Source organism: Typopeltis vanoorti, chromosome 19, assembly GCF_054136105.1.
Source record: "Typopeltis vanoorti isolate ZY-2024b chromosome 19, IOZ_Tvanoo_1.0, whole genome shotgun sequence".
In the NCBI taxonomy this organism is placed as follows: domain Eukaryota; kingdom Metazoa; phylum Arthropoda; class Arachnida; order Uropygi; family Thelyphonidae; genus Typopeltis; species Typopeltis vanoorti.
In genome coordinates, this window is record NC_143567.1 from 88,725,565 (window position 1) to 88,748,933 (window position 23,369).

At 36.3% G+C, this 23,369-nt stretch overlaps 1 protein-coding gene across 4 annotated transcripts in view; it reads right to left on the reverse strand.

Moving 5' to 3' along the window:
- LOC150096320 (protein FAM13A-like) overlaps nucleotides 1–23,369 on the reverse strand; it is a 486,855-nt gene that overhangs the window by 369,298 nt on the left and 94,188 nt on the right. For all 4 annotated transcript variants that reach the window (XM_090408854.1, XM_090408851.1, XM_090408853.1 and 1 more), the window contains exon 2: nucleotides 5,985–6,312. The gene's annotated coding sequence lies outside the window, so the exon portion shown is untranslated. The remainder of the gene's footprint in view (nucleotides 1–5,984; nucleotides 6,313–23,369) is intronic.

The following is a 23,369-nucleotide window of genomic DNA, read 5'->3' on the forward strand; positions in this document are numbered from 1 at the left end:
TGGCCCTTCCCATAATGCATTGCATCATAAATACCCAAAAGGATGTGAGCATTGAATTATGAGATACTAAGGCAATTGATGTGAAGTCATCAGCCTCTATATACAAATAGCCCAATCATGAAGATACTTCATGCACAAAGTTTGTTTGCTTATAATTGGATAAACGATCAAATCAAGAATATAATTTCTTTGTATCTTTAATTTACAGAGAATTAATGGGGTCAAGTGGATTACTGTCCCAATATACAAAGGAGACTCAAAACTGTGCAAAGATTCATAAAATAATAATGGCAAAAAGAATAAGAGAAAAAACAGACAAAAGTCTAAGAGAAGTGCCGTTTTTTTTTTTTGTTAGAAAAAAAAAAAAAAAAAGACAAATCAAATGTTGATCTGATTTCTGCTGTGATGGAAAGACACTAAAAATTTGGAAAAAATACAGTTTTATGGCACACTTCTTGATTCCAAAAAAGCCACTAATTAGGTTCAACAGGGAAAAGTCTGGGAAGTTTGAAAAAAGAGCTATTTTGCTATCATAAAATGTCTTATTCTCACTCCAGAAATGAAATGGAAATCCACTCCATAATTATTATGGGCAACTCCAAAGGAGTCCATCAACTCATCGAGGGAGGCCCTAACATCATGTCAAGAACAACTATTCGACATTCACACAGTATCTATCATACTTGAACTCATTTACAGTCATGGCACCCACAACAGATTCTGGCAGCTTATTCCACTCATTCACCACTCTCTGAGTAAAAAACCTAGCTCTAACACCCTTCCTAACTACACTTTTGCCCAGCTTCCATGTATGGCCCCTAGTCCTCCCACCACCAGTCCTATTCTCAAAAATATCTTCTGAATTAATCTTATAGAAACCCTTCAGTAATTTGAATGTCTCAATCATATCACCCCTTTTCTGCCTATCAACCAATTTCTGCAACCCACAAATCTTTAACCTGTTCTCATAAGGTTCATTCCAAAGACCTGCTATCATCTTGGTCACTCATCTCTGGATCCTCTCCGCCTCCTCCCCATCAAGAAAAAACCCTGGTACCCATATCTGGGCACAGTGGTCTAGATGGGGTCTTATCAAGGCTTCATACAGAGGAACAATAACCTGTTTGTGTCTGCTTGTTAAAGTATTTTTCAGCAATCAAGTGAGTTGATGAGCTGATTTAGCCACTTTTGCAATGTGCCCCCTAAATTTCAATTCCCTATCCACCAACACTCCCAAATCCCTGGCCTCATCAATCTCCTGGAGTACGGTTCCACCAATGTGATATACTGCTGCTAATCTTTTCACCCCAAAATGCATAACCTTACATTTTGCCACATTAAATTGACATCCATTCTCCTTAGCCCAGTCTTCCAAACTATCCAAATCATCCTGCAAAATTTTGACATCCTGTGCACTCACTATTGCTCTACACAACTTTGCATCATCAGCAAACAAATGAACAGTTCCTCTCAGATCCTTTCCTATATCGTTAAAACAAACTGAACAGTAGTGGTCCAAGAACAGAACCCTGCGGCACACCACTAGTTACAGGCTGTCTTTTGGACTCTACTCCTGAACAAACCACTCTCTGATATCTCTCCATCAACCACCCTCATATCCATCTCACCAACCCTATATCCATCCCCATATGCTGTAGTTCACTGATTAGAATTCCATGTGGTATCCTGTCAAAGGCCTTAGTAAGGTCCAGTAGCATCACAGTAAACCCATTACCCTTATCCAGTTCAGCAGTCACTGTGTTATAAAACGTGAGCAAGTTACTGAGGCATGATCTACCTTTCACAAAACCATACTGTCCCCCATACAGTATCCCATTTTCATCTATCCAATCCTGTATTTTCCTCAACTATTTTCTCCAAGACCTTGACAACGATTCCTGATATGCTGATCTGTCGGTAATTTACAACAGCAGTCTTGGAATCCCCTCTTTCCACCCCCCACCCCCTTTGGACTAACCCAGACCCGAGACTCAAATTTAAAAAAAATGGTCAAGGGCATTGACAATTCTTTAGCCGCTTCACATACGACACAAGCTAGTATACCATCCAATCCCACAATGTATTGACACTGAGGTTTAGTAATAGATTATTCACCTCCACTTCATGACCACAATCCCCATATAAGCTGTTGGTTCTTTCATTCCTGCAATTTTTTCTTTTACTTGCAACATATCAAAAAAACTGTTTGGGATTCTCTTTAGTCTGCATGGCTAATGTTCTTTCATAATCCACTTTTGCTTTTCTTACCACACTCGTTACCTTTCTAGCCTGCACTTTATACCGTTCATGTGCCTAATGGTCACCTTTCTCCTTAAATTCCCTCCACAGTTGCGTTTTTTTTTTGCAGCTCAAGCTTAATGATGTTATTCATCCATTTAACCCCTACTTGATTTATTATTCGGACCCTAGGTATACAGTCAGCCTTTGCCTCCTGTAAACACTTCTTAACTGCCTCCCATGCACTATCAACATCCAGCCCTTGCAGTTTTTACATGCCATGGCACTGAACCAATCAAACTCCTAAGCTTGTCATACTTACCAGCCCAATAATTCCACATGTACCATGTCTTAATTGTAAATTCCACACCATTAGCCACTTCCCAAGTCAAGAACCTATAATCACTCTCACCAATTGGTGAGAATGTGGTCATATTTGTTACCAAATTTTCAGATGGAATTACTAGGTCAAGCACTCTCTGACCCCTAGTATTTTCCATTACATGCTGTCGCAGATAGTTATCCCTTAATAACCGTATAAAATCCAATTTCTTCCTTCCGTGTGTCCTCTCCTCCTTCCAATCAATGTTACCATAGTTGAAATCTCCCATAATAATTGCCCTCCTTCCACACATTTCTTCTATTTGTTTATGCATACTATCTCCACTAGCTATTCCATCTCCTGGTCTATAGCAGCACCGAATTGTATATTTTGTTCTGCTAGCCTCAATCTCACACCAAATAGCCTCAAATGTGCTCTTTTCTCTATCCTGCAGTTCCACTTCTATTCTCCTTGGCTGCAGCTCATCAGCTATCATCAATAACACTCCCTCCCCCAATTTTATTCTCCCTGTCACTCCTGAACACACTATACTCCTCACATTCAATCCCGCTAGCTATACCTTCTGTCAGCCATCTTTCATTAATGCCAATAACCTGTGGCCTGGAAGTGCCAACCAAGGCCAAAAATTCTTCCTTCTTTTTCCTAATACTTCTGGCATTAGTATACATGATTTGCAGAAGCCCATTTGTCCCATCCCTATTTTGATGCCTTATATTAACTATCCCATTCTGATTTGATGTCCTTCGTACTCGCTCGGTCATAATACTCAACTGTTTCCCTAAAGTCTGATATCTATTCCCCCCCCACTTAATAACTGTAGTTTCCCTGATTCTGCACATCCACTTCCACTTCATTCAACAACACCTTTTCAAGTCTCCATACACCAAATCCATTCAAATGCAAATCATCCATCTTATATAAATCTTTTCGCCATCGAACTCACTCCCCATGTCCACAAAGTCCATACTCCTCCTCTTGCATAATCCATGCATAAAGTCATTAGCAATTATGGCCCTCCTTCTACACTCTTCACTGTCATACCGCGGCAACAGACTCACCATCCTAACTCTCTCACTCTTCTCTTTTGCTATCTGAAGTAATTCCTTCAAATCCTCTCTCATAGCCATTTAGTCTCCTTTCAAATCATTCGTTCCTCCTACTATCAATTCTTTCATCCTCTGCTTTTGTGCTCTAATAGACTCACTTACATCCTTAATGTTCGCACCAGGTTGGTACGATTTTGTCAAACTTTTATCTATCACACCTCTTACTAAAGAATCTCCATACAACACTCACTCTTTCATTTTGGCAATACTCACGTTCATACCCTTATTTTTCTTATCATACTTATGCCGTTTATTAGTTGGTACGCTTGGTAAACATTTTTGCCAACGCTCCAGCTGCCAATTCACCCTATGTATCGCTCCATGCAACTGTGTGATCTCACTGATTGCATCTGTCTCATCATTTTTATGATCCATTAATCCATTCATTTGTTCTGTATTTTTACCATGGATTATTATTATAATCCATGACTTATGACAGCGCTACTCATTTGTATATGATAACCAGATAACCAACATAATGTATCTGACTTTCACGTCAGATACATTATGTTGTAATGTATATTGCATTCCCTCAATCAATTTTTATATCCCATATTCCAACACAGCCTGAGTAAATCTTTGCTGGATCTTTTTGCAGGATATCTTCATCCCCCCCCTGCAAATCAGGTGACCAGATCTCTGCACAGTAATTTATATATATATATATATATATATATATATATATATATAGCCTAATCAAGGCTCATACAAGGGATTCATAACCTCTTTGCTTTTGCAGGTCAAGATCCTTATCATTGTCATAATCCATTGTGATGTGACACTTGAATTTCAAGTCTACCACTCCCAAGTCTATTGTCTCCTCCACTTTCTTTCAAAATGTCTCCATTAATTGTATTCTTTGCATGTCCATCCTTGCCTACTAGCGTTCAGGAATTTGGTCTACAACAATGAACTGACAGCTGCATTCACTTGACAAAGTCACACAATGTATTCAGATCCTCCTCTAAGGCCACATCTGCAAACAGCCACATATCTCCAGTTAAGTCTGTCCCAATATCAAAGAAATTCAACAATAATGTTCTAAAAAACAGATCTCTGCAGTACACCACTAGTGATTTTCCTATTTTGGGATACCCTCCCCCCCCCTTAAAATAGCCCGCTGATATCCAATCACCTACCCAACTTGCCAATCTATTATCCAATCCCATCTGTTCCGATTAGTTATTACACTTATCATGTGGCAATCTATCAAAAATCCTTGAAAAATCCAAGTATAGTAGTGGATACATTTCTCTCGCCCAATAAATTTGTCACCTTGTAATGCAGAAACAGACTGCTAAAACATTACCTCCTTTTTTTTTTTTTTTTTTTTTTTTACATACCCATGTTGACCATTACAGAAAATACTGTTAATATCAAAGAATTCACCCCCCTCCCTTTGTGAACCATTGCAATTTTACCCTCTTTCCACTCCTTTGGGACTAGCCCTGTTGGAAGGGTGTGTGTGCGCGTGCATATAAAAGGGATGCCAAACATACTTTTAAATCCCTGGAGCATTCCTTAAGATATGCACTGATATGTTGTCAAGTCTTATGGCTTATTAACAAAATTTGCTTAACTCCTCATATATACCTCATACTTGCTTCCTATTATATCTCTTTCACCATACCCTCTATACCCTTCATGGTGTCACATTAATGAGAATGAAATATCCAAGATAAACTACTCACTGAATACCTCAACTATATCCCTCTGCAATAGTTACCAATCTACCATTTTGCTCCAATAACATCATCTCCTATTCTTGCCAAATATAAGGGAAGTTACAAGTGCACTTGATATAGTACATCAATGTTCCCTTTCTCCTGTTTGATAGGCTAAAAGAGAAAAGGGCAGAAAACTGAGTAAGCTTTTTTTTTTTTTTTTTTTTTTTTTTTTAACTTTGTAAGAGATTTAAAAGGTAAGAATAGGATAACTGTAAAGCCTTCTGTTATTTCTTTCCTTTTACATGTGGAATGGATATGATATTTTTTAAGGGTATCTTTGGCGATTTTTTTTGCTGTTATAATAGTTTAGGAGCAGTTGCTAATAATAGTTTCATTTTATAACAACTGATTGCCCCTCAAACAAAACTGCTACTGCTTAATATGTGGATGAATGAACTGTGGAAGCACCTTCAGAATGATAACTTAAACATTAAATTTATCCTGTACCAAGTTTTCAGTAAAGTGAACAAAATGAAAAGTAAAAAATAAAATAAGGATTCGTTTTATATTTAATGAAGTTAAGATATATTTTCTAAGTGTAAAGAATTGCTATATAAGTACATCACTTACCAGAGCAGAAGTAATGAATAAAGAATGAATGATAGAGCAATATCATTAAAAGAGTCTTACTTCTGGGCAGAAAAGTTACAATTGTTAAAACTGAAACTGTTTATAAGAGCAATCTGCTATCCAGAAGAACACTGATAATACATTACAATAATAACTAACTGTACAGCATAATAAGGAAAAAGATGACATTTATTCATGGCTGCTTTAAAGTTCTGCAGGACACTAAACGCAAGGACAACATTCGTTTTATTATCGCTTCTTAGATGTCTAGCACTGAGAATGCTAATGATGATTTTCCAGGCAGTTATGAGTTCTCATTAGCAGCCCACTGAAAGATAAATATACATATATAATTAAATCATGTGCAGTTACATGGGAAAAAATTTTTAATATAAAAAAAAAAGCACTGAGTTAAATATTTGTAAAAAAAAAAAAAAAACATACACTATGAAATTGAAACTGACTTTAGTATTTAATGAAGAAATGAGTACAGAACAATGTAGTGAAAAGATTTGTCACTTGCTCCTAAGTGATGAAAACAAATTTTAAATGAGATCAGAAACAGCAAAGATGTAATTTTATTAGGACCTATAATAATTGACAGAGTTTTGCTTCCCAGCAAGACTGCTTACGGAGATATTTAGTAAAAGCTTATTGTTGGACCATCAGTAAGAGCAGTGTGGCTTATAAGAATATACATGCAATGTACTGATGGTTTAAATTCATCTACTTTCCTTAAAGTAGATCTGCACTGCTTAGATCTAGACCAAATTGAGGTGACTACCATTTAAATTTAGTATTCTCTGGGATTCACAGCATGCACAAATAAGTATACACAGATATTCAAGATTATCAAGGAAGCAAATAACAATGAAACCAAGATGAGAAACTGGACAGTGCATGGCACATACTGTACAACATATACTCATAGCTGTACAACAACTCTGAGCAGAGTTAAATTTAATTAATTCCTTCTAAATTTCCCATAAATAAACATCATCATTAGGCCATGATCAACCCATGTACACTGAATTAATGCTTAGACTGTTATAGCATGAAAGAGATGGGAAGTGGTCTAGTACTGTTCAATCCAGTCTCTTGATCTGTTACTTAAGACACCTTTCTGTCTGAGGTTGCTGGTTTTGCAACTTCTAATCCAAGTTTCTGACCCCCCCCTCCTCCATCTCAATCAAGTTTCTGATATTCTATCCTATATTCTAGCAATATTTGGGTCGTAACTAGGCAACCAGGTGCACCAGGTTTTTCATTATTGTGATTCACGCTTTGAATATAGTTAATGGTTTATCTCCCTGATGATGTCCATGTAGCAACGGATGAAATATATTGGAGTTATTGAATAAAATTCTGTATTTTTTTGTTACGTGTAAACTGTAAAAGTTTTTTAAATAAGGTTTTTTCTACACATACCACTTCTACTGTTTGACTGTACTGTGACAGTGTAATATTCTGTTCAGTTTATTAGATATTTACCAGGCAACTCTACTCAGGTAAAGGTTTAAATAAGAATATAATATCTTGTCAAATATAACTATATTTGACAAGATATGACAAGAATGATAATTCAGGCATTGGACATGAGGAAGAAATGAGCAAGAGAGTTAGTGGTGATTGTGGGGACAAATGATCTAAGTGGACATAAGGAGCATGTGAGGGCAAATATCAGGAAGTTATTGATAATAGTGAAAGATAACAGTGTAGTGGGAAAGGTTGTCAGTGTGTTGTCGAGGTATGACAATGATGAATCGAGATGGAGAGCCAAAATCATGAATGGTATGTTAGTAGAGCTGGGTGAGGAGAAGAGAGTACAGTCTGTGGATGTATGGCATGTGTTTGAAGAAAGAATGAAATTATACAGGTGTGATGGATTGCATTTGGTTAGTGCATAAGAGAAAGTGTTGCTGGATAGAGCACAGTGTGTGGAAGTACAGTGTGTGATGCATAAGAGATCAGAAGCAAGAGATGAAGTGAAAAATCAGGAGAGTGGTACTGAAGAGACAGAAGTGCTTGGAAGTGAAAACAGTAGTGGGATAGATGAAGGGAGAACAGGAATGCAAGAGTAACAGGAAAACTGATAGAGCCCAGGTAGACATGGCATAGGAAGAGTGGATGTTGAAAGTGGTACTGAATGTATATATGAAAATGGAGTATATTGCGATATGGATGGAGAAGTTAAGACTGAGCAGATATATGGTGATATATGGTGAGCAGATAAATGGTGATAAAGGTAATTGGGCAGGTGAGGTGGAGAAATCACAACCAACAAGTGGCTTAGATAGGGTTATAGACCTAAAAATTAATTACTGTGTTTGTTTACAAATGCCAGAAGTATCAGAAATAAGGAAGATGAAATGGTTTCACTAATTGAGTTTATTCACCCCAAAATCATTGGGAATAAGGGAAACATGGTTGAATGAATATGATATTCTAATTAGAATAGAAATGGAAGGATACAGTATTTTTCTCGAGGATAGAAAGGACAAGAAGGGAGCAGAGTGCTGCTGATGATAGTAGGGTAATCATGTCCATATAATCATGTCTGCCACATTACCTCATAAGAATGGTTATGAGGCAGTGTGGTGTAACATGGAGGTTGACAGGAAGAAATATTTAGTTGGATGTTGCTATAGGACAGGAAATATGGAAGGTGGTGATGAAGAAATGCATAAACAACTTGGATTGGTGAACAAAGGAAAGGTAATTATTAATGGCAATTTTAATTATGGCAGTATCAAATGGAATGAAGAGATAGCATTTGGGAATAAGGAAAATGAATTTCTCGAGTTCTTGAGAGATATCTGTCTCAGGTAGCATGTAAAGAAGGGCATTCAAGGATCAAGAGCTTTAGATCTGATCATCTAATCAGAGGAAGTAATTGTGAGTAGGGTTTCACACTTTCCTCCAGTTGGTGAGTGATCATGAAGTGATCACCTGGATTGTGGCTAGCCATATACAGACTTTTGTAAGGAAAGGATATATGTGGAATTTATAAGGCTGGTGATTATAACAAGCTTAGGAGACAGCTTGGAGCTATAGTATGGGGTGAGGATTTGAGCAGTAAAGAAATAAATGCTGCTTGGGAACTGACAAAGAAATATATAACAGCATCAATGTGTAAATGTATTCCAAAGACCAAAAGACTGAATAAAGTAGGTGTAAAATGGATGAATGATGAATGAAATCTAGAAGAAAATAAAAGATGAAAAATGGTAACAATCAGTTACATGAACACTATAAACAACAAGCCAGAAGAGTAACTCAGTAAGAAAAACAAAAGTGCAGTGCAGTATGAGCAGAAGTTGGAAAAATCAGGTAAAGAAAAACCTTAGTTTTTTTTGTTTTTTTTTTTAAATAAGTAGCAAGCAGAAAGAAGAATGGTCAGGGGGGATTGATTGAGAAGAGGGGGGGAATTGATTGAGACCTGATCAAAGGGGTTATCAGATTGACATGGAAGAGATTTCTAATAGAATGGAAGAGGGGGGATAGGACAAGAGACCATCGCTGGAAACTGTATAAGGAGGGTGTGAGCAGAGGAGTGAGGATAAGTTTCTTTGCATGGAGAGTGGTTGGTGAGTGGAATGCATTACCTGAGTGTGTTGTGAATATAGACACATTGAATCAGTTTAAGGCACAGTTGGATGAGCATTGTGTGCAATAGTGTGTAACTCACACGATAAGTTACTGATTCCATGGAGGTCAGATGATAATAATTATAAGAGGGAAAACTATCCAAACAATTGCAGTAGACAGAATTAATGACAGGGAAGACAGTTCTATTCTGCAAGTCTGAAGATGAATAGCTGCTGCATGTGCTTTACCAGACTTAGAGGAAATTGGAGGAAATGATACTAATGTTCGATTTTTATGAATAATGATCATGGGGATATTTGCAGAAAATGCAAGCAGTAGGCAAGGTCTGGGTAAGGTCAACTCCCACATATGAGCATAATATTCAATGACTGAATGGATTTCATTTGAATAAAGTTAAAACCTGTTCAGAGGTAAAATAACACCTTGAGCAAAAGAAAAAAACTAATTTCACAGATGATGAGGAAACAATATGTTTATGTGAAGATACTGAAAGTTATACTATTTCACTAAGAGAAATTGCTTCTTATCTAGAGATATGAACATTATTCAAAATAAGACTGGAAGTGATTTTTAATCATAAACAAATAAGAAATACATGACTGAGTTCTGCTAGCATCAAAATTAATAACACTATTAGAGACTCGATGAAAAATGATTCTGAGATCAGAATTTAAGATTCCAGAAACTAATATTCTGATAACTTTGTTGATTTGTATAGATCTATATTATTATCACGTAACACCTCCAGGGAATCCAAAGACTCATTGAGAGAGGGCACCTACTCTACAATTCTAAGTCTCTAATAAATTTAGTTTAATCCTTTATCCAAGTGTGAGCAAACAAAGTTTGCGCCTGAAAGTATCTTCGGGACTGAGGTAAGGTGGTACACACCAGGGCAACTCGTTGCAAAGGTGGAGCAAGCTACCAATACTCCTGTCTCAGTATCTCCTATAATGCAAAACACATCTCCTTGCGGATATGTCTAATGTTATGCATTAAGGGAAGGGCCACTACCCAGACTAGTTTCGACCTTTATTGAGGTCTCTTCAGTGGGAGCCAGGCCCAAGCTGAGATACCAGGCAGAAGCATTCGTAGGTCATCTCTACCTATAGAAGTTGCCAAATGGTGTGCCACCCATTTTTAATAAATTACTCTGGATTTAGAGAAAGATGTTGAAAGTTTATTTTTCACTTGGTTAGAATATAATAAATTTAGTTTAATCCTTTATCCAAGTGTCTAAGTCTCCAGCCACAACTACATTCATCATCTACACCAATGGCATCTACCACTGACCACCACCACTTGTATTTTCACAGACAGTCACAAACATCCATGCCCAAGGCGGGATTCGAATCCACAGCCTTTTGGCTGGAGAGCGGATACGCTAACCACTCAAGCCAACCAGGCCGGCAAATAAATAAAAGGCGAACATCTTGGGTAACCAATCTGTAGCTGGTTACTTCTGGCCACCAGCAGCTTCATACGATAAAAACACACAATAGAACACCTTATATAGTGCCTAGTTTGTCAAAATGAGAAAGAGGTGCACGTGAAATGCCATTGGCAAAACTGTGGATTGTATTTGTAGTCAAATGGAGTGAATGAAAAACACAAACTGCAGGCCCCATGGTCTGAGAATAAAAATGCATCCACCATAGTATATAATATAATATGGAATGAGAGAAAGCTGGAAACTTAGTTGCAAAAGTCAGATCATGTGATCGGAAAATATTTAATAGATCTTCATACCAAACATGATCAAAATGCCTTAGAAATATCTAGAGATTTCTCAAAAAAAATTCCCCATTACATTTTAGCCAAAGATTAGTGCCATAAGCAAGAAGATCCCTTGTGGATGAACACTGACAAAACCCAAACTGGCAAGAATTTATTAGCTCTGATATTTACAGGCAGTTAGAAATAGACTATTAAATTTTCTCCATTGCTTTAGAACTGAAGTGTAAGAAAACAGTAATTAAACTAAAAAATTTGTTCCCCACTCCCCCATTATGAATGGATCAAATAGAAGCTAATTTTCAAGCTACAAGACAGAATAGAAAGGCTACACCAGAACAAAAGAACTTTGGAATATCAATCATCAGAACTGAGAAGTACATCAACACCAGGAAACTTTTCTTTATCCAGCCTGGGTAGGATACTTCTGATCTCTTTCTGACAAAAAAAAAAAAAAAAAAAAAATCAAAGGGAAAATTGAATGTTATGTGCTTGGAATGGAAAGAAAACAAATAAGAGTATTAATCCAAGAATTGGAAGAAAAGTAAAGTCAGAAGTTGCATTTTCCCATGGGTAATAATAATGGGTTACAAATGCCACAAAACTATTTAAGTGCTAAAGAAGAAGGGACAGAGAGAGAGTCACACAAAAATTATGCCCAATAACTCTGGGAAGTGACCAGAAAGTATGACTGGCATTTGGACATGAAAGTTTTTTGCTTTTGACCTTTTCAAAATCAGTTTTGGATGTGTTGATATTTTGCTTGCAACTATTTCAATCTTTAGTATAAATAAAAGGAAAATAGAGGTTTTTCATCATCATTCATAATGTTAATTACAGATATAGACCATATTAGTCTGTTCCAGTTTCGTTATCCATCTAATATCTTCTTTTGAAATATACTTTGCCTTCTCCTTCCAGTTATATAATTTATTAATTGTTTAGGATACTGGGTGTTGGCCATTCAGTGTACATGTTCTATCCAATTTTATTTGTAATTGTTTCGTTTTTCTTTAGTTCTTATTTTTTAGTTTTCTTAATTTTTATTTTTAGTTATTTTAAAATATCTTCATTCCATTTTTGGTCTAATAAAGTGTATTTTGCAGTTCTTTGCATGAATCTCATTTCACTTGTTTTCATTCTTTGTTTATTGCACAAATTTTACTGCTATATAATAATGTGGGCACTGCTAAAGTATTGTATATTTTCAAGTATGTTTCTTTTTGTACAATATTTGGATTGAGTGTTCTATTTATCAGGCCCATAATCTGTAAAAATTTTGAAGTTTTTTTTTTTAATTTTATGCTGTTTTCTCCTTCATATGATATTTCACATCCAAGATAACTGACAGTATTTATTTGTTCTATAATTTTATTATTAATAACTATTTTACTTTTAACTGGAGTCTGTCCACAAAATGCCATTGTTTTAGTTTTATTATGTGACACCTCCAGGGAGGCACTTGGTCTCATCGCAGGAGGGCAATCTACTCTACTTCCCTAAATGCATCTCACCCTCTCCACTACTACTTAATTCTCCTACTACAACATAACTACTACCAACGGCAATAACCGCCCATCATCACTAACAAAGTATTTTTTGTCTGTAAATTAAGTGTTCTGAAAGCTGATTTGTCTGAGATGAAAATTCCGAGTTTCTGGGATTAAAAAACCCTACTACCTCTATATCAGATTGGCTAAGTCACCTTAAATTAAAAAAGCCCATACAAGGATTTCCCTCGTCACAGCGAGAATCAAACCCAAGTCTTTCCTAATTGAAGGGTGCAATGTTCCACTGTTCTTCTAATTGCACTACGGATGCCTATGGATATTTTATTCCAATAACTGTTTACTATAATGTTTAAATTATATATTGCTCTTTGTAAATCGTCTTCCTTATCTGATATTACCTGATCATCTGCATATAATATCTTATTTTATTATTATTCAGACCTCCATGGAGTCAAAAGAATCATCGTGAGAAGTCCTTCCTAGGAAACACAAAGTATCATAACACTCCTTGACCGTTCTCACTCTGACCACTATCAGGCAATGCATTCCACAGTTCAACCACCCTCTATGCAAAGAAACCACACCTCATCCTCTTGTTCACAGCTTCCTTTCGCAACTTCCAGGGATGGCACCTCATCATCACTCCTTTCGACTGTTCCACCAAGCGAAAGAACTCCCCTCTCAACAGTTTAAAAGTCTCAATCATATCACCTCTCCTTCTATCCACCAAACTCTGCAGTCCACATTCCCTCAGCCGATCCTCATAACTAACATTGTACAGTCGTGAAAGTGTCTTTGTTATCCACCTCAGTCCTTTCCACAGTTAATTTATCCCCTTCAAATCCTGGGGACCAAATCTGAGAACAATAGTCTAAGTGGGGTCTGATCAGGGTCTTATACAAAGGAATGATAACTCTTATCTCTGCAGTCAGCATCCTTCTCAGTATTGCAGCAATCCTCTGTGTTACCTTCACCACCTTTCCAATATGTACCCTGAATTTCAGGTTTCTATCAATCATTAACCCCAGATCTCTTACTACCCTATTTCCTCCAGCATAGCTTCTCCAATAGAGTATGAAGTGCCCGAAACCTCAAGATCTTACATTTTGCTGCATTAAACTGAAACCCCCATTCATTTACCAATCTGTCTAGTTTATTCAAATCCTCTTGCAGGACTACCACATCTGCATATTACTAATAACCTTTCCCAGCTTCACATCATCCGCAAACAACTGAATATCCCCCTGCAATCCACTGACAATGTCATTGATATAAAGGTTAAACAACACAGGTCCCAGTACTTATCCCTGTGGGACCCCACTTGTAATCTTCTGCCTCCTTGATACTGCCCCACCATACAGAACTCTCTGATACCTATCGAACAACCAATCTGACATCCAAACCCATGTTTTGTGTGTGTGCAACTTAAATATCAGCTTATCATGTGCCACCCTGTCAAATGCCTTTGCTAAATCCAAGAAAATGGCAGTATATGCTTTCCCTCATCAACTGCTCGTAACTTTATTATAAAAGGCTAGCATATCACTAAAACAAGAACGCCCCCAATGCTGTTTACAGTTCCCCACTAATTTCTCCAAGATCTTAACAACTACTGATGACACACAAACTGGCCTATAATTAGACACTTCCAGTCTGCTACCGCCCTTATGCAATGGCACTATCTTACCTTCCTTCCATTCCCTGGGCACCTTTCCTGTAGCCAGATTTTTATTGAAAAGCCAGGTCAAAGGAGCTGTCAATTCTTTAGCATATTCCCTCAAAACTCGTGGTGAAATACCATCCAGTCCTGCAGCTTTACTGACATCTGGAATACTTAGCATTTGGAACACACTCTCCTCCTGCACTTCGAACCTGGCCTATCCATTCAGTATTAAAATTTACTCCTCCAGGATGAAATACTCCAATAAAGTGTTCACTGAACAATTCTACTATATCTTCTGCATCAGTCACTCTATTCCCATTTTTATCCCACAATGACATTCTTCAACAATCGTTTATCTTACTACTGGCCACAAAGCTAAAAAATTCTCTAGGATTTCTTTGGATCTTAGGATCAATCTCTTCTTATATTCCAGTTTAACCTTCCTTACAATACTAGTCATATATTTCTTCAATAGCCTCTTTTTCACATGCCGTTCCAGTTTAATATTGTTTATCATCCACTTTACACCAAATTGTTTACTCTTCTTCGCTCGTGGAATACAACTTACTATTGCTGCTTACAAATATTCCTTCAATAGCCTCTTTTTCACATGCCGTTCCAGTTTAATATTGTTTATCATCCACTTTACACCAAATTGTTTGCTCTTCTTCGCTCGTGGAATACAACTTACTATTGCTGCTTACAAACATTCCTTCACAATTTCCCAAGAACTAAATATCCCAGCATTCCAATTCCTTCCTCCATGATACTATCCCCAAGTTGATATCTTAGACTATTATAATCATCTGCCTTATAATTCCACATACGTTCCTGTCTCTTTGATACTCCTGCATGTCTATTCATCTTCCAAGTCAAAACCACATGGTCACTCTCTCTCTCCAAATGGTGGGAGAGATGTCATCTCAGTTATTATCAACTCTTCTGATGCTATGACCAAATCCAAAATTCTTGAACCTCTTGTTCCCTCTATTACATGTTGCATAAGACATTTGTCCCTCGAGAATTCTAGAAATTCCATTCCCTTATTGCTACATGCATTTTCCTCCTTCCTGCTGTAGTTAAAATCTCCAATAGCAATCATTCTTCTTGCATCTGCCAAGCTCAACTGTCTAAACATCTCCTGGTCCTCACCCTCTGTGCTCCTTGGTTTGTATCAACACCCCCACTAAATATCCTGTCTTGCCCTCCTCTACCTCACAACATGCTTTCAAAATCATTAGTGTCACTGCCTTCCAAAGCCTCCACTCTTAGAGGACATTTTGTTTGGGAAAATTTCTATACCTGGATTGTTTAAGGTGTTTCACTGTATTAATACAAAGGTGATCTGAAAAGTTCTCAGCCTCAACCATAGATGGTAACACTATCAGCAAGAGATTTTTTTTTTCTAAGTTGGTACATCTGTCATAAGCATCAATGTGAAATTGCAAATTATTCTATCACGTAGTTGTTTTATACAGCTGTCTGAAGCAAAAGTGTTGTCTGTATCCCTTGAAATGGATAAAATTGAGTATCACGTGGTTATAAAATTCTTTGTAAAAGAAGGTTAAACACCAAAAGAAATTCATTTAAAGTTCATAAAAGTTTATGGGCACTCTTCACCTTTGTTTTTGACAATTAAGAAATGGGATGCAGAGTTTAAACATGGCCGTACCAGCCTTGAAGATGACCCACGTGAAGAAGGTCCAAAAAGTGTAACACCACTAGAAATCATTGATCGAGTGCACGATATGGTATTGGACGACCAGCGAGTCCAAGTGCATGAAATTTCTGAGACTATAGGCATTTCAAAAGAATGTGTAGGATATATTTTTCACGAAGAATTTTATATGAAAAAGCTTTGTGCAAGATGGGTGGTGTGCTTGCTCACAGCAGATCAAAAACGCACTCGCAAATCTCTGAACAGTACTAAAGTTTTAAACAAGAATAAAACTGATTTCGTGCATCAATTTAATTCTATGGATGAGACTTGGATTCACCATTACATACCAGAATCCAAACAGCAGTCAAAACAGTGGATAGAAGCCGGTTTTTCAGCCCCAAAGAAGACAAAGACTGTTCCATCAGCAGGAAAGATCATGGCATCTGTGTTTTGGGATACTAAAGGTATTTTGTTTATTAATTATCTTGAAAAGGGTAAAACAATAACAGGGAAATATTATTCCAATCTTGTAACCAGTTTGCAGAAGAAAAAAAATAATGTTTCATCAGGACAACGCATCTGCCAACAAAAGTGTTTTGGCAATGGGAAAATTAAGGGATCTGAACTATGAATTGTTGGAACATCCACCCTATTCCCCAGATTTGGCTCCCTCTGACTTTGGGCTTCCCAAAACTAAAACTCTTCCTTGCTGGTCAGCGTTTTTTTCTTTAAATCAAGAGGCAATTGCAGCCGTAGAGCGATATTTTGCAGATCTTACTGAGAATCACTACAGTGAAGGGATAATGGTGCTGGAGCATTGCTGGAATAAATGTATTAGTCTTAAGGGAAATTATGTTAAAAAAAAAAAATAATTTTGAAATTATGAATTTGTTTTTTCATTGTTAGGCCGAGAACTTTTCAGACCACCCTCGTAATTCCATTTTATAAACAGGGCTCCAAGACAGAGGCAGCAAACTACAGACCAATATCAGGAGTGGTTGCTAAAATATTGGAAAGTTGGTTAAAGGTAAAATCCAACATTGGGTGGAGAGGAATACGATACTCTATAGCGGGTGGCATGGCTTTGTAAATGGTAGGTCCTGTCTTAGTAATTTATTCACATTTTGTAATAAATGTGACAGAATTGTATAAAGGAAATGGCTACACCATGATATTGCTGGACTATGCAAAGGCATTTGACAGAATACCACATGGAAAACTATCACAAAAGTTGGAGCGAATGGGAATGGATATAAAGCTGGGAAGAGGGGGGGGCAACTGATAGACATCAGAGGGTGGTGTATGGTGGTGTGGAATCATCTAGGGGAATGAGGGTGACAAGTAGAGTACCTCAAAGTTCTATACTAAGGTCACTACTCTTTAATTTGTATATCAATGATATAGAGAAAGATTTAAGAGGGTATATTCAGTTGTTTTCTAATGCAAAACTAGGAGAGCAATAGTAGATAAAGGTGATGTAAATATCCTGCAAGATGATTAAAATAAATTTTTATTGTGGGTATAGACTAATGATGGTCAATTTAATGTTGCAAAATGTAAGGTTATGCACTTCAGGTTGCATACAGCATATTATGATGGTACTGGATTGCAGGAAATTAATGAAACTAGGGATCTGGGGATAATGGCAGACAGAGAATTGAGGTTCAGGGGGCATATTGCAAAAGTTGATAAAATGGCTCAAAGGATTAGTTGGATATTGAAAAAAAAAAGTTAACAAGTGAAGATAGGGACGTTATTATTCCCCTTTATAAGGCTATGATTTGGCTGCATCTTGTCTACTGTGCACAGATTTGGTCACCTGGGTTTCTTAGAGACCAGGAGGTGGTGGAGATGATTGACTAAGCTGATGACAGGTCTGTGGAATGCTCCTATGAGGATAGGTTGAAGGTTTGTGAGTTACAAAGTTTGGTTGATCGGTAGAAAAGAGGGGGCATGATAGAAACTTAAGATATTAAAGGGGATTTATAAAATTGATAAGAAAAAATGTTTCAATATATGACAAGTAGACAGAGAACTAGGGGCAATCTATGGAAGTTGTGTAAGAGTGGTTAGTAGAAGAGTGTGTACAGACCAGATTTTTGCATGGAGAGTGGTGAATACGAGTAGAATGGATTGCCAGAATTAGTTGTACGTTCCCTGAGAGTTAATGGATTCGAGGAGAGGTGTAATAGGATTTGTGAATGATGGTTGATATGAGTGTCCTACAATGAGTCTCCAACCTATGGAGATACCGTATGATAATAATCATTCAGCCAGTCTATTGCATTTCTTCACATCCTGTCTATCTGGTTTTGTAGGCTTTTGTAATATATTCTGTTTTGGTCATTATGATTTATTCAGATGTTCTTGAGCCTATCCTTTTTATCCTATAATCTCGTTATTTCAGGTGTTATTCAGTGATTATTTGTTTGTTTGTTTTTTCCCTAAAAATCTGTCAGCTGGGCTTATGATATTTTTCAGAAAATTCCATTAATTTTCAACATTATCTGCTTCCTTATTTTTTTCTTTCCTGTGTACAATGACTAATCTTATTTTATATGCCTTTTTAACAATATCCAAGTGAAGTTTTTCCAAATTTGGTTTGAAATGTTTTACTTAGTGTCTTTTTTGATGAAATTTTAATTGGATCTTATAAAAGAGAAGTTCATATATCCAGTTCAGCAGTATAATGGATTTTGACATTCAGAACAGAGGGTTTCACAGTTTTGCAAATTATAAAGTAATATATGCAGTCCTTGAATTCACCAAAACATTATGTAGATTATATGCTTGACATTCTGTGAAGAACAGTTCTGATCTGGTAGTTTGTAGCTCTGCCTGTAATAAGACAAAACTTTGATTATCATAATAATGTTATTATTATGATAACCCAAACTCTCAGCTAATGAAAGAGCACAAAATATGCAGAAAAAAATATTTCGTTTTAAAAATCTAAGTGTTGAACTGTTTGAATTATTATTTATATAACTGATAGTCCTTGTAGTTGTTGCATTTTTTTAAACAACTTTTTTAAAGTTTTTTTTTTAAAATTGTAATGAAATTAATCCAGTTAATGATAGTTTGTGCAATTCTGTATGCATTAAATTGCATACACATTTAAGTAAATATGTATTTATACTGCTCTGCACTTATGTAAAGTTATTCATGTGATTCTTGTTATAGACCTTGGAAAAGAATTAATGCATGATTATTCTGATAGTAGACTTTTTTTTAAGAGAGTAGTAGTTTGACAAAAACATACAATCTGGATGAAATCCATTAATTCTTATTTTAATAAATATAAGCTCTGTTATTCATTCTTATGTTTGTATTAATTCTGTTTTATATGTATTCCGTTAAAGGTAAATAGGCACCGTTGTTTATTAGATGTTCAGAATGGTGGTAAGACCAGGAATATCCAGTTCAGTCTCCGCATGACAGCTGGCTTTATTTGAAAACACCTGGCTTCAAATTTGATCCAGAATGTGAAGAACTTTTTAAATGGCTTTTCAACTGAATGCAAGTTTTTCTTCTATGGAGTCAGAGTTTTTACTCTCAGAAAATTGCATGTATTCCTGTAAAACCTGCAAGGGGAATACATGCAACTTACAGGGAATGAATTTAATAGACTTAAGACTAACTGCCACCTTATCTTAAAAATTAAGGTTGTGAAGCCAAGGACACTTTGCAGGTTGGTCAGCTGCAAATACCATTGATGATAATCATCTATGCAGTTAAATATGTCATGTTCAACTGCATGAATCTTTTCCAGTTTTTTCTGTTTTGCAAGTAAAGAATGGAGTAGGGATGAAAGCTCAGAGCTTTCTGGAAGTAAAAATCTGTTACCTACAAACACACCTTCATCCAGTAAAGGAAAATAGGAAAATGTTTATTGAATACATGCTGCAAAATATATAGTAGAATACTTAAAGAAAAATTGAGACATACAGTAAAAAGTGTAACATCATCAAATTCCTGATATATACTCTCAAGGGATGACAGTACTACATGAAATATTTACATCATTACTAACTTCCTATCTACAATTTTCCTCTAAATCAGTCTATTAAATGTCAAGACTCCAATATTATCAGGTCTTATATTTCTGTCTTCTAAGGCACTTTTTACTGTTTCAATCCACCTATATATTGGTCTTCCTCTAGGTCTTTTTCCTGATGACATGGCAGAGAACACTTGTTTTGCTAATCTTTCCTCTCCCATTCTGCTTAAGTCACCATACCACATGAGATTAGCTCATGTGGTATGGTGCTAATGCATTCCTGGATGCTGATAATATCAAGTTCTTTCCTAATATCCAAGTTTTAATATGATATTGCCATTGATGCCATCTGTTCATGCCCCTAATCTTTCTCAGGACTCTCATATCTGTAGTCTCTAGTCTTTGGTCAAATGTTTTACTTCTAACCCAGCTCTCAGATCCATAAGTTAAAATTGGTTTAAACATCGTCTTGTATACAGCTAATTTCGTGTTCTGGCTAATTTCTCTCTTATTCCGTATAAATTTATCGAGTTGACTTCCTACCATAGACGCTTTGTTGATTCTGTTGTCTATTTCCAGATTTAACTTACCATCTTCACTAAAAACCGTGCCTAAGTAGCTGAAATGTTTTACTTGTTGTATAAGTTCTCCATTCACAATACATTTGATATTTTTAATGATTCTGCCTATTTTCATTGTCTTTTTAATACTGACCTTCATACCATATCTATTACAACAGCTATTCAATTTAGTCAGGGAATCCTGCAGACTTGTAGCAGATTTATTTAGAAGTATAACATCATCTGCATAAAGCAAAGAGCTGACATTAACATCTCCAATTCTGATTCATGTTTAATACCACTTTCCTTCATAATGTGATCCATATAGATAATGAATAACAGAGGGATAATGTACATCCTTGTCTCACACCAGATTTAACATTAAACCATCTTCCTGTACTTCCTTCATTTCTAACTGCTGACTTGCAACTCCAACAAAGACTAAGTATTGCTTGATATAATGCCCCCACTGACACCATATAACTGTAGTGTATGGAATAGCTTCTCTCTTGGCACCTTATCATATGCCGTTTCCAGATCTACAAAAGTTAAATACGGATCTTTGTTATATTCCCATGATTTCTCAACTATCTGTCATAAAATGAAAATCTGATCCTGACAGCCTCTATTTGGCCTGAATCCGGCATGTTCTTAACCAAGCTTCTCTTCCACAATCCTTCTCAACTTTCTCTCAAGTATACTTGCAAAAATAAAAAGTATTACTAGAATGTCAAATAAATTTAGAAAAGGATACTTTACAATGGATTCAGCTTTTTGTTTAAGACTACAGTCATACCCCGAAGTTACGCTGTAGGTGGGACCAACAAAAAGTGCGTAAGTCGGGGTATAATTTTGCATGTGATTTATATATATAAACATAAAAAAAGGTTTACAAAAACACCTATATTTTTTAAGAAATATAATCATAATTGTAGTTTTTCGTACATAAAAGAAAGAAAGTTATTTCAATGTCGATGTTTCATAAAATCTAATAGATTCGTCTGACGGAATAATGTCTTTTTCTTGTCATGCAAAATTTCTTCATAGCAAGCTAATGATTTTTTTATTCCTTGCCTTGTGGCTACAATTCATTCCTAGTTAGAATCTATGTCCTCCAAAATCTGTAAACCTTTCTTTTATGATTGTTCTTACTGTGGATTCCTGATCGAACTTCTTTGCTAGCTCACAAATTTTCATTTCGCCTTCAAAATTGTTAATAATGTTGAGTTTTGTTTCCAAAGTCAATGTTTTTCTTTTCTTGCTAGCTGTAGAAGAATCAGACTTGCTTCTTTTGGATGACATAATTATTTTTTATGTGATAAAATTTTTATCAAGAACATAACATTAAACAATCACAAGGTTTGTAGACTATAAAAATCGTGTATGAATGGAGACTGCAAGAAACACGTCATTGCTTGTTCACAGCATGTGCGACAGTGATGAAGGCGGCCGGCGCTGGAAAAATACGACTAGATGTGTGAAGAGGGACGGGAATATGCACATATAAGAAACAGCGTAACTCGGGGTATGACTGTACTTGCAGAAAAAAGAAAATTTAATTTAGAAACCCATCTTTTGTTTATAAATTATGAAAAAGCATTTGACAAAGTAAAAAAGATATATACAGTTTGATATTACAAAGAATAAATATCCCTAATATTTCTATATAAAATATTGGGGGTGCTTAAGGGTCAAAGCTGTATAACACTGAGAGGAGATCTGCACATAGCCTTTAAAGGAATGTGGAGAAACAAACAGGGCTTCTAACCAAATGTCCAATCCTCACCTTCTCGTGGTGCACCCTGTTGGGTATCTACCTGGATACTGAACGAAAGAGGATGGCAATTTAGGATTTTAAACCAATATACAAAATAATGGTACAACATGACAAAATTTCATGGCAGCTGGGGCGTCACCCAGCTAAACAAGGCCCCCGTTGTTTTTGCCAGGGAACCAGGGCGAACAGAAAAAAGTCAGCTACTGGAACAAATCTGAAACCACACCCCAACTCAACATCACTAGAGTTAAAGATCGGTACTATCAGCATAAGAAGCCTGAATGGCAAAGAAATGGAGCTAGCTGAGGAATTAGATAAGTACCAGATCAACATAACAGGGGTGAGTCAAATAAAAAAGACAAAAAAACTAGTGAGATCTTTCTGAGCAATAAATACAAAATGTTATATTCAGGAAATGACAATCAAGGAAAAGACGAAGTAGCCATAGTACTGAACACAAAATACGAGGCTAATCTTCTTGAATGGCAGTCAGTCTCAAGTAGAGTGGTGTGAGCTCATATGAGAATGGAGAATTGGACAATGAGACATATTTGTTCCTATGGTCCCACAGAAGGTTCTACTAAGGTAGAAGTGGATGAATTTTTTGATGTTTTAGAAAAAGCAACTGACACAATGAAAAAGGAAAAGTTGGTCCTTGTTGGGGATCTAAATAGCAGAGTAGGAAATTATTGCCAGACATACAAAAATATTTTGGGAAAATTTGGAGAAAAGAGCAAAGCTAATAATAATGGCAAATATCTGTTGGATTTCTGCTCAGGACATGGACTGGTTATTACTAACACCATGTTCCAACATAAAAATGTGCACAAATTCACATGGAGAGAAGAGGCAAGGAATAAGAAAAGTCTCA